Source organism: Marmota monax, unplaced genomic scaffold (assembly GCF_021218885.2).
Source record: "Marmota monax isolate L192 unplaced genomic scaffold, Marmota_monax_Labrador192_F-V1.1 WCK01_AAM20220418_F8-fsc00013, whole genome shotgun sequence".
NCBI lineage: Eukaryota > Metazoa > Chordata > Mammalia > Rodentia > Sciuridae > Marmota > Marmota monax.
The window spans coordinates 9,345,403-9,360,090 of record NW_026692202.1 but is presented as its reverse complement, the minus strand read 5'-3'; the positions used below and the strand labels follow the sequence as shown (position 1 = coordinate 9,360,090).

The window sequence follows — 14,688 nt, the reverse complement described above, 5'->3', positions numbered from 1 at the left end:
AAAAGAAGGAAGATGAGTCTTCTCTGTTTCCAGCCTTAATTTGTATTGTCTACCTATGGAATGCAATGTTTTCTCAAGCAGTGTGATGGGATTCAGCAGAGAGGGGACACTGATGCTAACAGTAAGTAGTGGTAGCCTCATACTGTGATCTACTGTAAGATTTTGACTAATCAACATTTGAACATACTTATGTCCCAAAATATTCCTAATAGGCACATACAGATTCCTCATAAAGGAGGGAAAACACAAAGGATGTATTATTGGTGTGAAGTTTTGATCTAACTGTGCTAACAAATGCAAGGCAGGCATTCACATCAGGACTCAAATGAGATAGAAATGTGTTTCTTTTCAACCCATCAGTCCAAGAGTAAGCATCCAGAGCTGGTTTTCTTGCTCCTTCTCACCTATTGCACTAACATCCACAACATACCTTCCATCTCACTGCCTAATTTGGTCCAAGCTTCTGTGCAACTTTGAAATAAGAGTTTCAAGAGTTCAAGCTCTTGTGCTCACTTCAGAAGAAGATATATTAAAATTGGAATGATACAGATTATCATGGCCCCTGAGCAAGGATGACTTGCAAACTCATGAAGTATTTCATATTTTTAATAAATTCTGGTGTTCTATGGCATAGAAAATGACTGTAGATAATAATATACTATATATTTCAAAAAGCTGGAAGAAAGTCTTTTAATGTTTTTTCCCACAAAGAAATGATAAATGCCTAAGGAGATACATACGCGTAGCCTGTTGGAACAGTATACAACATACACATGTGTAAAACATTGTGTTGGACCTCACAGATACACAATTTTTATAAGTGAATTTAAAAAAAGAGTGCAAGTTCTATTAATAATGTCAAAATGTTAGTGATTCTTCAGAGACAGGATCTTAAAAGGCCATCATACTGTGTCCTTTCTGTTTTTGAGGATTCAGAGGTAGAAGCAGGATGACTAAAATCATCCTGAAAAGGAAAAAATCAATTTCAGAAGAGGATGAACGATTAGTGCATGAAACAGTGTTTTGGGTCAGGGTTGGAACCTGAGACTCAGAATCCCTCTGTAGTCAGGGGAATCCTCTCAAAGCCCCAAAGCTGCTAGGACTCTCTCATCAGCATCATTGTGGCAATACCTACCACCCAAGATCTGAGTTTGGAGAAGCATCAGCCTTCACCAAAAGACTCTAATGAATAAAACTATCTCTGGGCAGCTGTAACCAGCTGCACACTCGACATAAAATAAGACATGTGGCAGCTGGGAAGACTGAGTAGTCAAAATAATGCATTTGGCTTTCATTGCAAGAGGTACCTCTCCATCAAGAGGGATTATGCAATAGGGGCCCATATCATCCCAGAGCCAAGGCAAAGCCTAATATGGAAGTGCTATTGGTCTATAAAGTAGAGTATAGGTTTCCCAGGTTCTTCTCAGAACACCCAGGGTGTCATATAAATGAGATTCTGCAGTAATCTGTATTGACTGTCCTTAAAATCTCAGCTCGAAGTGTTACACACATTCTGGCAAAGGGCGCAAAGGGAAGCAGGTGTGTTCTCAGTTCAAAAGCAGGCCAGTGGCCTGGATGGTTATTACTCAAGATTAAGCTTAAGTATGTTACCTCTTTTTATTCTGACACGCTTAAATATTTACTATCCTATATTGTTTCGACCAGACTATATTGGCCATGTCCAGCCCATATTAATCAATCCCCAGATAAATAACAAAGGCATGCTTTCAAGTTGGTTTAATATCTAGTGTAGCTTAAATCCATTTCTGAGAACTAAATCATTAATTTCACGAGACTGTGCTGGATATACACAGGGGCAGATTTCTGATGCAATGCATGTTTGTCATAATTTTACAGATATGAAATGGCAGACTGTCACCAGTGTATGAACAGAATGATTTCATTTCATCTTAGTCCAAGTTTTACTAGCATTAGTCAATATGATTTGTATCTTTTCTTATTCCCTGAAAAAAGACAGAAAAAATTAAGCATTTAACTGTTCCTTATAGAAAAATTATATTAGAAAAATTAAAGTCATTTTTCATTGAGACTAGACAGCCTTAAAAATTTGCCCTAATATCTTTTAGGGGAAGGAGATTGAGAATTTCTTATTTACTATACAGTTCAAGAGAAGAAATACATAAAATTTCAGATAATTGTTGAGCATATTTCTTACAAGGAAGGGTTTATTTACATATATAATGAGATCCCTAGACACTAGCTTTGCTAAAATAAATTCACTAACAGCAACATAAAAGCAAAATCTCTTCTACAGTTGGAACAGAGCTGCTGCTCACCTCTCAGAAACCCTAGCTACCCCTACTGACAACTAACATTCCCAAGTGGTGCTTCTCAATCTTGCCTCTAGTCAGTATTTTATTCCCCAAGGCCCCAAAACATTTTCTTCCAGATTAAAAGAAAAACATTAGGGTAGCTAATAATGGAGACTGAAAATATAGTTTAAAATACAAAATCAGCATGTAATGTTTAAAATATTTGAAATATTGTGTCAGTGTCTTCTAAGAAGTCACACGGTTGCATTTAGGAACTGAGTTTGCAAGTGTACTCCAGGGTGAAGCTGGTGACCCTGATTTGTACAGCTGTCATATTTAGGCAGATCTGTCATAATGTATCCTAAGGAATACAAGGCCATTGGCAGCCACAGGGCACCTGTTACAGAAGCATAGAAACAAGGTGTAATGCGTGCGGGTAAGTGTAGAAAACTTACTCTCTTTGGATCATTAAAAATTAAATGTGAAAGTAAACCTTTTTTTCAAACTTTTAGGGAGAAAATATGTTTTCATCCTGGAGGATACAATAAAAGACTGCTCAAGTCCCCAAATGTGCAAGCCATAAAGAAAAGGATTGATAAATTTGTCCAAGTAAAAATTAACAACTTTTCATCAAAAGGTACCATACATGGAGTGCAAAATAGAAAACAAGGTACAAGCCAGAGAAAGCTTTGCAACACATACAAGCAAGCAAAAGAGAGAAAGATATATTCCAAAAATGTTTTTTTAAACCACACAATTCAGTAAGAAATGGAAAACCCAATACGAAATGAGAGCACACATTATGAACAAGCATTTCACAAGTGAGAAAATCTAAATGACCAATAAAAATATAAAATATCTTAACAATGAAAAACTTCATTAGTAATTAAAGTCACAATAAGAGACTCTTTTTCCAGTGCTGGGGACTGAATTCAGGGCCTCATTCATGTGAAACAAGTGCTGTACCACGAAGCCACAATTCCCAGCCCTAGGATATCATTTTGCTCCTACAAGTTTGAAAACATTGTAAAAGAATGAATTTTCTGGAGCAAAAGTGACTTTCATTCACTGCTGGTGGGAGATAAAACAAGTGAGACCACTTTGAGAACAATTTGGCATTATCTCAGAAAGTCAAACTTTAAATCGCTGCCTAAAGTCACACCATCAAAATTCACACCAAGCAGGAAGATGTGCGGTGTGAACCAATCTTTGTAATTGAGAAGATCCTTACATGTGTTTTAATTTATTAATCAGAAACATCTGCTTTTATGAAGCTCATCAGTACATATTCATGAATGCATACAGTAGGCAGGCAACCCTGGATGTACGTGTGGATTGCAGCCTTTTTTCAATAGTTCCGCAGCATCCCCAGGGAATTCTACCATCAGGTTAAGAATTACCTTCTTGACAAGAGCTCGTGTTGGGCTGTGGAGTTTTTTTCCCTACACTCTTTGAAGGGAAAGAGAGGAAGAGGAGGGAGCACTCACTCACTCATTAAAGGAACATAATTTGACCAGATAAACTAACACTCCATGAGCAATTAGTCAAACGAGAGCAGATGGCAGAAAATAATATTTAGGTAAACACTCCCAAACACAAAACATTCTTTTAAATGTTCCATCTCTAGTTGAAGTGTTAAATACCCACCTGATTTTCCACATTGTGTGAAAATTCCAATAACCAAATACATCTTCATTTGAGCTAAAATAATTTCCTTGGTCAAGAAGACCACATCCATTTAGTATTTATTTATTCTATAATGTGCCAGTATATGTTACATTTTGAGCATTTAAATTTTTTTTCATTAAAATTACAGTTTGTTTCTCCAAGCTTTGGGGGGTATAGATGGATAATTTAGATGGATAGATAATAAAGTATGCAATTACATATCTATAAATGCACAGTGTGCCAAAAAAGGAAGAAATAGTGATGAAGCTGTTCCTCAAGAACACTCAGGCTCACTTGGGTCATCTGGTCACTGAAGTAAGTCCTTTACACTGAGATCTAAAGGAACTGGTGATTCAGGGAGATGTCCATAAAAAATGACCTTTCTTCCTTATGTCTTGCTACCTCTTAAATAAACATAGCATGATATCATCACAGTGTTTGCTGTAGAATTCCAATTTGGCAATTTTCTCTGAAAGCAAAGCATTAAGAATGTGATGCTACTTAGCTCTTTTCCAATCATAATAAAATTTAATATTTTCCTAATAAAAAATTAAAGACCAATGATTTTATTGACCAAAACTGAAATTTCCTTTGCCCACAGATACAGTTCTCTTTCTGATCTCTCAAAACTTCTCAGCTACCTTCAAGTCCTTCAGCTTCCTTTTATGGAAGCACTACTGTGCTTACAGTGACAAGGAAGCAGAGAGAGGAGAAGTGGCCACAGGGAAGATGGATCTTTCCAGGGCACATTCCCCAGTGACCCACCTCCTCCAGCCATGCTCCACCTGCCTACAGTTAACAACCAGTTAGTCCATTCAAACTAGGATGGACAGGTTTAGTTACAGAGCTTATAATCTAATCATTCCCCCATCTGAATATTCCTGCATTAACACAGGAGCTTTTGGGAGACACTTCACATCAAACCATAACATGTGCATTATTTGAACTTAATAATAGACAACTTGAATTTTCCCTTGAGAAGATTTTGAAGCTAGAATTTACCATGATAACTGTTTACCTATGAAAAGGGCTTGTACCATCTTTCACACAGTAAATCTTCAATACAAGTTACTAATTTATGGTTTCTGTTTTTAAATATTAATACTGTGTCTTTTTTCAATGGCATAGAAATACAAAGTCAGACAAACTGGTCAAACACAAATGTACAAGAAGAAGAATGAGTTATGTGTGGAGCAATTGATTTTACTCTTATTTCTTATACATTCTCTTAAAAACACTACTAGAAAGTGACTCAATGCATTTTCAGCATTTCCCACATTTGATACACACCAAAGAATCTGGGGTGCAGTGGGTTACTCTTTCAATTACCCACTGATTTGTTAATAGGCTATCCCAAAGATATATGAGTGAGCCATTAAATGGAGAAATAACAAATGAAAAGAGTAAAAACAGAGATTTCAAAATATTTGTGAGAAGGAGATAACAGAAATGGAATATATTTTTTAAAATATGAAGATAAATATGGGGTATGTCAGCCTCTCAGCCCATCAGTAATTTTCTTCCATGTCTTGGGCTCAGTAGATAAGCTGTTTTTATTTCCTCTCCCATTTTTTTTTCACCTTGACCCCATCCTCTGGGTCATAATTAGATACCTCTACTTTTCTCAAAACTGACCTCAGACATCATTAGTAATGAGCAACCTTGCCTGCCTCCAGAATAGCTCCTGTGTGGGGATATTGGCTCCTGCTGGTGCTGGACATGTTGTTGCTCTGGCTCTTTCATCCTTAAATCTTCCTCCACTGCAGTGAGCAGGGGCTATCAGGCTGGCTCTCCCTTTATGTTGGTGATGCTTTCTCCCTGCAGCATGCTTTTAACTGCAACATTTCTGAAGTTGAAGTTCTTGTTGCATACAGGACTTACGTATCATGGTCCCATAGAGAAAAATACTTCTGTTAACCATCTACTAATCACGGAGTCTTGGCAGTATGTGTAGATCTTTCAAAAAGTAGATCTCTTTGGAGCAAGAGTAGATCTCTCTGGGCCTAGAAATACTGTAATATCAACGACACAAAAGTGTCTAACATCAAAATACAAACCTGTGCTGGTTGGTGGCTGGAATTTCTAACAAAATTTTTTTTATTAATAAAAAATTTTAATTTTTATTAATAGTCCTATTCCTCACTTAATAGTAAACAAAACAACAACAGAGAAAAGGTCTATTTTGCTCACCATTATGTGTTTCCTGCGTATAATATATTGACACTAATATATTACTCTACTAAAAGATGCCAAATGAATGAAGGAATGAGAGAAGGTTTAAAAGTGTGTCCTAACACATATAAAGCATTGACTTTAAACCTGGATTCTTGATACCATTGACACCATATCAGAGATGAATTTAGATGAAAAAAAGAGAAAGTCTTCAGAAGTTTAAATAAAAGAAAGAAGAGCAGAAAATTTACTCCAAGGGAACTAAAGTCAAACCCAACAGATTTCAAAATATGAGTTAGTGATCAACTGTTCCATGAATACACATTAAATTAATATATGCTGTAAAAAGACCTTTAGGATGGTTTATGAGAAAGAAAATAAAAGTCCTTTTTGCTGAAAACCATTATGAACCAGGTGTTAATACATTTACTTGGGTTTATATCTTCCCCTATATAGAATATGTATTGATTTTCCATCAAAATATTATTAAAAGTTTTTAACTTTCCAAGTCTTAATTTCCTGGGTAATTGACTTCTTGTATTTATCCCAAACTCCATTACCTAAAGTCAATGTAACATATTTTTTTCACAGCTTCTGAATGAATTTCTCTCATTAAATTTTCTTTCCACTTTTTAAGGAAATCCACTAAGAGTGTTGCTTCTATTTGTGGCAAGTTAATTTACTGAGGTATTAATTTCTGCATATTTTTTCTCAGATGTCCAAGGAAGTGGTAGAATCTTTTGAGATACTCAAGAAAGAAATAGAGTAGCTTGCCCTTGGGAGAAGTCACTGATGCAAGCAACTACTATAATAGTTTTTTATTCAACATGAATTACCACCAACTGAATGGCTTTAAAAAAAAAAAAAAACAGTTCTTATCTCAGAGTTGCTGTAGAAAGGAGTCCAAGCACAGCTTATTTGAGTCTTCACCTCACAAAGCTACAGTCAATGTGTTAGCCAAGCTGTGTTCCCGTCTATGTGTTCAAGCTGAAAAGACCCCATATCTCCAAGTTTATTGGGGTTTTTGGCAGAATCCATTTTTTTTTTTTTGCTCCAACAACAACATAATGGGCTTAACTTCCTACTAACTGTTGGCTAAAGGTTTCCCTCCAGTCCTGGAGGCTACTCTCAGCCCCTGCCTCTCATAAGCCGTTGCACAATGTGGTATCTTATTTCTTCAAGGCCAGCAGAATCATTCCAGTCTTATACAAAGGGTCTCCTATAACTAAACAGATCATGGGAAGTGACATCCAATTACTATTGGTTGAAGTAAATAACAGGTTTACACCACATTCATAGGGAAGGGATTTTATAAAGGCATCACTCCGTGGAACTACACCCTAAAAACCTTAGGGTATATCTGTCACAATCATCTAATTTCACCAAATTCCAAAATTTTCAAGCTTAATAAAGAAATATTCTTCAATATTTCCCCCAATAAATAAATATTCTTCATTGATATTGATTATTGGTCATATGGTGGCTTAAAATTTTAATCATAAAATTCCAAAGTCATTATCAGAATTTCTGGCTAATTCTAGTATTTCTTTCCATCTTCAGAAATAAGACAGCATTTAGGTAAATTGGTAAATTCTAAAGCTAGAATTTTAGACTAGCTATTAGTCTAAAATAGACTTAGATAATTAGACTGAGAACAGTGGTCATGGCAGATGTGGATAATCATACCCATCTTCTACAAAGTAGTAAGGACTGCAACTTGCTGTATTCAATAAACAATTTACCACTAATAGAGATTTTTTATTTTCAGATTACTCCTAACCTCTTTTTTCAAATTTGGGGGAGTTAAGGTTCGTATCTGAAGCTTCTTCCACAATTGTTTCTCTGATGTCAAACAACAATGAAAACCAATTATGTTTATCTAAATTTTAAAAGTCCTTTGACCTCTATGAAACCAAGAGAAGTTAGGCTGAGAACCTAAGAAAGAGAAAAGCACTTAAAAATTCCACCACATTAATAGACACCACCACCAGTTTCTTTAATTTGTTTTTTCTCTTTCTAATGCCAAAAATGCTCTTACAAATTTATCACTAGTTTTATCCTATTGTTTAGATACTAATTTGACTTAATGTTGCCCCATTATATTGCTCATCCTTTCCTTTGAAATTTGGGCAATGGATAGGAAGAGTGAGAGAAGACACTAGTTATAAATAAAAGTGAGAAAGAGAATAGTTCATCAAACATCTTGGACTTGCTTCTAGCAATTTTAAACTTGTTGAAACCTAAAGTGTATTTTTTCAAATACTCTTAATTTAGAATCAAGATCTATTTTCTTGAAAATGAATTCCATATGTTTCCATTCAGTTATACTTAGCTTATTAAGGACACTGTAAAGATTATTTGGGGTTAAGTCTGTGTTTGCGTCTTTTTAAATGTGTTAACCTTTTAGGCCGTAGGTTAAAAAGAGTGAGGATGAACTCTTTCCTCCTTGACCTTGAATGCTGCTATGCAATCTACTCTGAACAGAACTATTTTGTTCTTCACAAAGTGAAATATATTGGTTTGCTAGCAAGAATAATCGTCAATGCAAATAGTATTTTAACAAAACTGATTTAGTTTACTATTAATACTTAACAACAGTATAGAAATAGAATTAGGAAAACCTTTTGTATGAACCTTCTCTGTATTACCTAGTGCCAGGAAACACATGGTTCCAATATGAACCTTCCATGAAAGGGTCTCACACTCAGCCAACCTCTTCAAGGAACACATTTTCTCTGCTCTCATTTATATTCTTCCTAAAGATCTGGAGGCAACTTTGGAAAAATCTAATATCAGGATCATAGCATATTCTTGGGACCTCAAATTCCAAAGAAGCATCCACCCTGTAATGGGGGCAACTTTGATCCTCATCTCCATAGTACATTCCCTCTTTGCCTCCATCTTAAATGGGTTTTCTGAAAATGAGAGGCTCTGGGGGTGCTCCTGTCCCTTTCCTTACTTTCTTGGAGAACTGTTCGTGACAGTTTCACCAGCATCATTGTCTCTAGATGAGGCAGTTCAGCATAGACCTTGCTCAGCAAGATAACCTTCCAATAGCAAATATTCTGAAAGCAAAGGGGAGGTGATCTCTGTGGAGGATAATTCACCATCAATTAATCTAGCTCTGCTTCTGGTAATTAGAACTAAATAGCTTTACAATTCTGGAAGCCAAAATAGACTCCAATGCAAGAATTAAGGTCCTTTCAGTCTCTCTTGAACTCCCAGTTATTTTCAGATGTCTCTAAGGGTTTAATAAAGATCACTGTGGAAAACAAAGTAACCACTCTGGTTTTGAAATTCCAGAAAGTGAAAATTATCATTCCTTGTTTATTTACTCACATTCCACTTGTGTTTGAAAGCTATTTGAGTTTCCAAATATACAGGAAAAAATCTTTAATAAATTTAGAGAACTTGGTTCTTCACTTTCCCAGAATTTCCTAGAACTTCAGCAAATGATAAAAACCATGATTAGTTATAAGATATACAATATCTTTAATGAAAATCAAATTTTCATCTGAAGTATCATTATTTTAGGTACCAAGACCTCAGTACTCTTAGATGTTAAATATGGTTATTAACAAAAAAACTTAAAATGGAAAATTTAGTGAATTTTATTCAAAATTTCAACCAAATTTCAGAATTTTAAGGCTTGAGTTACTTATTCACAAATACTTTTGTACCCACTTTTGCCAAACACTGTGCTACACACTGGCAAGCAACAGTGAATGGCAAAGTTCATTTCCTGTCCTCATGGAACTGCAAATGGTCAGGGAAAACAGCTACATGAATATTACTCAGCAAAACTAATTAACAAGCTTTGTCATAAGCACATTGAAAAAAAAACACTAAGGGATACAGTAAAAAAACAAAGCAGTTACTTTGTTTTCTAACAGAGGCTCTAAACTGTTTGCCAGGTCAAAGAAGGCTTTCATGCAAAAGTGACATTTATGCTGAGACATGAAGCCTGAATAGACAGGCTGATGATGGAAATAGCACTTCAGGCAAGGGGAAGAGCAAATGGGAAGTTCTCAGGGGTCTTTAAAACTACTTTAAGGCCACACACATTAAATTATCTCTACTATATTGTATTAGAATAGGATACTCTGTGGGAACATTCAGAGAAGAGAAGTTATTTTTGCTGTGAACATCTATTGTTGATTGCCTTCTGGCCATGGTCTTTTGGTAACCGGATCTTACTTTTCCTGAAGGTCCCACCCCTGCTTCAGTCCATGTAGTTCATGTGGAGCTGACTGTACCAACCTCCTTTCCTGGGTCCGTCAGAGTATCCGTCCCATCGCTCTGGAAATGTTCAAAGATAGTAAGTGACTCAAGGGGACGAATCAGTCACACTAGGAATTTTGTAAGTACAAATACTGGAAAGGAGATCTCTTCCTCGGGTTGCTGAGAGACTCATTTGGTTAGTCTAGATTTTCCAAGAGCTATCTTGCACCTTTTGAAGATAGACCCAAAGAGCCAATGTTCAAACAAGAAAGATGAGGGAGGCAGAAAATCCCAATCAGTCTGAGCCCCTAACTCCTTTTAAATCAAACTTCAGATAAGTATATCAATAAATTATTCTTTCTCTCAAGAACTTTTTTGACTAACAGCCTTTTAGAATTATCACTTACAACCCAAATAATTCTTATATTAAAATTATACAAGGTATTCATTTATTTTTCATAGATTCTATAAGTAACCCTAAGAAAACCATTGGCTTAACCACTGCCATCCTTTTTCCTTCCTAGTTTGGTATTCTTTGCTCTAAGGTGTCTTTATTCAGTGTGTTTTTCCACTCCCACTAGGGTCCCAGAATAATTAAAAATATGCTGGCTCTGCCAATCCACATTTATCCTTGCTTTAAATTGGCATTGGGGGACCACCTTCTCCAGGAAGCTTGCCCGTGTCCATCCCCCACTGCCCCAGGCATTCTTCATTCTCTGTTGCTCCTAGGCCATGAGCCTGGCCTGCTGCTCTTCCCCTTGACAAGCAGGACCTGGCTTCATCATAATTTTTCTGTCCCTACAAAGCAGCATATGGTCTATGCCTAAAGGATCTATATAAATAGGTATTAATTAACTCAAAATCTTTAGAAGAATTCAAATTGTTTGCATTGTAAAGAAAAAGGAAAGGAAGGGACTTCAGAAACCCTATGGCTCTTTTATTGGCTTGGTTTTTGGAGAGATGCTGTTTTAAATCTACCATTTGAAACGATACCAAATTATTCAAATTTTCCTGTTTATTGTCTCAAATTTTACCTAATATATCATTCATCCTCATAAGTATCATATAAATTATCTCAATTATATCCCTCCACTGGGGGAACACCTTAGATTTTCTGGTTGTACTTATAAGTCTAAGTAAAATCTTACAAACAGCATTCCCTCTGTTCCCAGCCATCATTTCCTCTCTTATTGAAGTGTTTAAAATTAACTCAACAAATCTCAGAGTAGTTAGGCATTCAGTCTCTGGAGGAAGGCTGGGTCTGAACTCCAACTCTGCCATGTACTAATTTAAGTAAGTTACTTATCTCCTCTAAGCCTCAGCTTCTCACCTGGATATTGGAGATAAGAATGGTACTACTTCATAATGCATTCGTAAGTTCTCAGTGAACAATATCACAAGGGAAAGAGCTCTGGGCTCTGTGATTTACAAAGCTATGCAGTTCAGCTTGGGTTTGCTTTCCTGTTCTCAAAAACTTCATGCTGTCACTTGTCTAACATCAAAATCTCCTGTAGCTGAGAATCAGTAGTATGAGGCTGTCCAACTACACAGCCCCAGAGCTTTGGAGAGCATATGAGGGTGTGTTTTTTGTTGGGGTTTTTTGTTGTTTGTTTGTTTGTTTTTGGTTTTCCAGTTTAATTTTCTCTTTACAGTAAGGCCAGAAGAGGTGGTCACAGCAATGAGAAGAACCCTGTGAGGTTGTACATTAATGCTGTTTGTCCCTATGCAGGACACTATCTGGAGATAGCTGGGAATTGCTGCAACAGACCTAGACTCATAAAGGTGCCTGCCTTTGTCTAACACAGGCTGGAGAGGACCCTTGTCTCCTAAGGGCACACTAAGGTGTTCTTGGTCCTTTTGACCTCAATTTTCTCCTCCAACTCCAGCTCACCCTCCTCAGCCAAGTATATGGGTCTAAGACTTGAGTGGTCAAATTGTGATAAAACTCATATTAATATGGAACACTTTATCATCCGTAGATTTCATCTGACCATCTTCTGAATGTGAAAAACTTGGAACTTACCTGGTTGTTGTACAGTGAAAACCCTTTGTGCATATGTCACCTTTGTGGCCATGGAACCTTGTCACTTAAACCATTCACAAATCCCTTCTCACAAAATCGCTTGTTGGTGTGTAGTAGTCCTCACCATTCAAAATATTTCCAGCTCTAAAGATGGGGGGCCAGCCAAAGAATAAACAAGTAAGAGAGGGAAATATATGTAGCAAAGAACTGGGAGGAATCTCTAGCTTCCTTGCTGCCCCCTTCCCAACAAGTTTCCTTTAACCACATAACTTGTCAATATGACATATCTGGTAGATTTGCTGTAGAAGTGTTTTTATGTGTGTATATTACCATAGGTGAAATTTATAAATGAAAGATCACTTGTCAAATTATGTATATTCACATATAATATTGCCTAAATATACTACCTATAGGGATGATAAAAATGTTAAGTAGAATTTGAGGGTTAAGATGGTGTCTAGACAGAAAAATACCTATGGTACCAACTTAAAAACCATCTGTGAAGAAGAGGCCTCGTTATCTGAGGGAGATGGGGGGGTGGGTCTCCACAGTCAGATGATCAGCAGACTTTTGAGAGGAAGAAATAAACATTTTAAAGAAGAGTTCAGCTTTTTGTTCCTATAAGGCATTGGGGAAAAAAAAAAAACATTATCTGTTAACAAAAAATGTTAAGAACTTTAACTAGGATTTGGGGAATTCTATTCCAAGGTGTGATACAAGAATGTTTCTTTCAAAGTGTAAGACACCCCATGAAGTTCCAAAAAGTATAAAAAAGTTCTGTGATTAGAATTGAAGAAACAAGCATACCTATGATTAAAGTTAAAATTTTGTAAAAATGAATATATGAATAGTCCATTGTCTATCACTTTAGGTAGATTCAGAGGTTTTTTTAATTGTTGTTGTTGTTTTGTTTTTTGTGCTTTTTTTTTTAAGAAAGATACTTAGAGTTAGAGACTAATTCAAAGAGTTTAAGCAAAATAGTTTTCCATCAAACTTCAGAGTTCAGATTCAAGTCAGGGAACCAAATGAGAAATGGATCTGTTCACTTGGAAAATAGGCTAATGCTACATGTCCAGATTCTCCAACTGGGTGTATATAACTGTTTTATGTTGTTCTATTTTCAGGCAAGAAGGACTGATGTAATAATTTTGGTCTACAGTCAAGCAAATTAACACTATAGAGACATGGGAAATACAGCTTGTAACACAACTGGCCTGGACTGAAGGAAGAAATATTCCAAAGCAATAAAAACTCTCTGGAGTGATAGAGCTGTGACTCCATGTGATTCCACACTATTTGACTGGAGCAATCAACCATCTTCAGGATTGCAGGCCCCACCATCCCTGTGTTGTTTTTTCATCAAAGTGACACACTTGGGCCCTTCAGTTTGCCAAACTGCCTGGTAAATTCACATTTCAAACACTAAGGCTCTGCATGGCTTGGTGCCTCTGTCATTGCTGCAGGCTGGGACAGGACTTTCCATTGTGTGTGGATTACCAGAGCCAAACAAAGCCTGTTAAGGAGTCCTATCCTCATAAAGTTGTTCCTGTCTTGTATTCTGAAGCTTCTCCCTCCACTAGTGGCATCACAACCTCTGGGTGCAATGCCTTCACATGCATAGAGAAGTGTCATGGAGATCCCAACTGAGCAACTGATTCCCGAACCCCAAATTTTAGAGTAAAATGTGACAAGAATTGTTATTTGCAGTCCTTTCCTCCTTGCCATCTGCTGCAACTCAGCCCTGACCACTTATCAGACTGAACATATGTGATAACCACACCATCTTTAACACCTTTGTGCTAATTCAAGCACTTCTTATTCCAAATCCTTCTCTCTGCCAAAACAAAGACTCTACCCAACTTCTTCAGGCAAATATCACGTTTCAGTACTGAGGTTTCAGGGTCTGCCTCCCATCTGCTACCTGGCAGAAAAAGACCCTTCAAAACGTGTGACATAATCTGGGGTGCAGTCTCACTGTTATCCTGGGCAGATTTAATGGTGATTGTTGATGATGTGTTTAACATGCAGTCTTCCAAGTTCTGGTCTATTCACTTTATTTCCACTTTATTTTTGCTCTACAGACATATATCTAATAATTACTGTAACTGATGTACAGTTCAAATCTTGAACACTGTCATTTCATACTCTAACCGTGATGTCTTAGCTTTAGAATTTCCTGTTTTCTCCTATGCTTGCTTTTTGAACTCACTGAAGTGTTCAACTACTTGATCTTCCATTTCCTGTCAATCAACTTTCTACTCGAGTCTTCCTTTCCTTTGCTATCATTTCAATTTTGTTGATCCATGCTGCTATACTATCAATAAATTTGAA

At 36.6% G+C, this 14,688-nt stretch overlaps 1 pseudogene; it reads left to right on the top strand.

The window, feature by feature from the left end:
• Positions 1-512: 512 nt before the first annotated feature.
• LOC124085123 (U6 spliceosomal RNA) lies at positions 513-607 on the top strand (annotated as a pseudogene).
• The last annotated feature ends 14,081 nt before the right edge of the window (positions 608-14,688 follow it).